This window comes from Octodon degus, unplaced genomic scaffold (genome assembly GCF_000260255.1).
Source record: "Octodon degus isolate 3935 unplaced genomic scaffold, OctDeg1.0 scaffold00144, whole genome shotgun sequence".
Lineage (NCBI taxonomy): Eukaryota > Metazoa > Chordata > Mammalia > Rodentia > Octodontidae > Octodon > Octodon degus.
Genome location: NW_004524720.1, coordinates 3,715,969 through 3,718,398, shown reverse-complemented (window position 1 = coordinate 3,718,398; position 2,430 = coordinate 3,715,969).

Sequence of the window (2,430 nt, the reverse complement as noted above, 5' to 3'; positions counted from 1 at the left end):
TAAGGTGAGAGGCACAGCTTCAGGGCTAGCAGGCGATTCTGCGTGTTTACAAACACAGAAAACCAGATAACCCATGAAACTAAGTGCTTCCGTGACCCTGCAAAGTGCAGGCTAGCTCAGACAGTGCCTTGGGGGGGGGGGGTGTCAAATGGGACCAGCTCTTCTGCTTTTTTTTTTTTTTAAATGTATTTGGTACAGACTCTCCCTGTGCAGCTCTGGCTCCTAGTGAGCCTCCTGTTTTGAGCCTCCCTAGCACTGGGATTACAGGTGTGCACCACCCTGCCTGTTCAGCGTGCCTGGGGACAAGGCCAGCATGGCATGCAGTGCCAGAGATCGAAACCCAGCGTCTGTGCTTTCCCAAGCAGGTATTTAGTCCGCTGAGCTATATGGCCAGACCTTCTTTTGCTTCTTCTTTTTTTTTTTTTTTTTTTTTTTTGTGGAACCGGGGATTGAACTCAGGTCCTTGTGCTTGCCAGGGAAGCGCCTATTCCCCTGAGCCATCTCCCCGGCCCTTTCTTTTGCTTCTTGATGGAGGAAATTAGGATAAATTCAGGTTCTTGGTAAAGAAAAGAAGAAAGTTTTTAAAAAATTGTTTATTTATTTATAAATAATAATGTATTTATTTTTTAAACTATTACTTATATAAAATAGTAAATTTTTAAATTTATTTCTGTAATCCCAGAACTCAGTAAATTTAGGCAGGAGGATTACGGTGAGTTTGAAACCAGCCTGGGCTACATAAGCGAGTTCAACGCTAGCCAACACTACCTGGTCAGACCCTATTTCAAAAAACAAAACAAAACAGTGTTTTGTTATCTAAGGCAGGCTCTCACCAAGTAGTCCAAGCTAGCCTCAAACTCATAACAGTCCTCCTGACTCCGCCTCACAAGAGCTGGCATCACTGGTGTGTACCACCCTGCCTGGCTAAAACTCAACTGTTAAATAGAAATTAGTGAAGTCATGCGAGAGTCATCTCTGGAGATCTTTACAAACAGGTTATATTTTTACTTAACCACTAGATCATTTCCTTAATTCAGACCTTAAGCTGAGGAACGCACTGACTCATTTATCACCCTTCCTTAGACTTCTTGCTTTTCAGAACCATGAGTATTCTTTCCCTTGGCTTATTCCAGAGAAAGATAAGCCAGGCACAGTGGCATACACCTGTAATCCCAGTTTAAGAGTGATGGAGGCAGGAGGATGCTGAGGGTTCCAGCCAGACCAAGGAAAAGGAATGAGCTCATAAAAAAGCCACGAACACTGGAGGCCTGCAGAACTGCACCCGTGAGTCAAATTGTGGCGAGTAAAGAGGGGCCTGGCCCAGCTTCAGGGGAGAAGCAGGTGCGGTTGTGGTGGCCCATGCCTGAAATCCCAGAGCCTGGGCGGCGGAAGCAGGAGCATCCCAAGCTCTAGGCAGCCTGGGCTATGCAGTGAGCTCCGGGACAACCGAGACTACACAGCCAGAATATGTGGCAATTCACAGCAACAAAGCATAAGCCGAACACCACACAGACACACACACACAGACACACACACACACAAGACAAAAAAGAAGAAACAAGAATCACACACCTTTATAGAAACAAAGTGTAATTTGCTTTTTTTTTTTTGGTAATGGGGATCAAACCCAGGGGTACTGACTGTGCCAGAGAACTATGTCCTTAGCATACCCTTCTTTAAATTTAGAAATTTATTGTTTTATCCACAAGCTTCATATAGCATTAGTTTAAGAAACAAAAACAGTGAAATAAAGATACTATTCAAAGTCCACTCAATAAAATTATGAAAAAAAACAAAACAAAAAAAGACAAAACAAACAAAAGTCCAGGCCCTTCCAGCTTCCAAATGCAAGAGCTCTGGACATTATGTATCCCAACTGGAAGAATAAGACAAAAATATGACTGGAGCCATGACACTTCAGAAAACAAATATTTCATATAACTGAAGGATCCATCTATCCTTCCTGGGACGACTTAGCTGCCTTTAAAAGCAGGGGGAGAGGGGAAGGGAGGGGGCTGGTGACCAGGGAGGAGAGAAAAGAAACCCGGAACAGAGTAGAATCCAGTTCCTGCGTTCTGAATCCCGTAGAAACCATCCCCAGACCTTCGACTTTTTGTTTTGAATAGGGTCTCGTGAAGTCGCCTAAGCCGACACTGAACTTCTGATGCTCCTGCCTCAGCCTCCGAACTAGTCGGGATTGTAGGTGTGCCTTACTGCAGTGGACCCTCGTATGTTTTTGATGACTTTCTTCTGCCCTTAGAAGGGACACAAGAAATAAAAGTGTTGAAAATATGTAAGGTTTGTTCAGAGAACTGGGAGAGGATTGTTCCCCTGATTTTATCAAAAGTGACCTTTAAGATCGTGGCATTTAATTTCTTCTTGCATTTTATAGACATAAAAAGATAGATCAAATATTCTGTTTTATTCCTC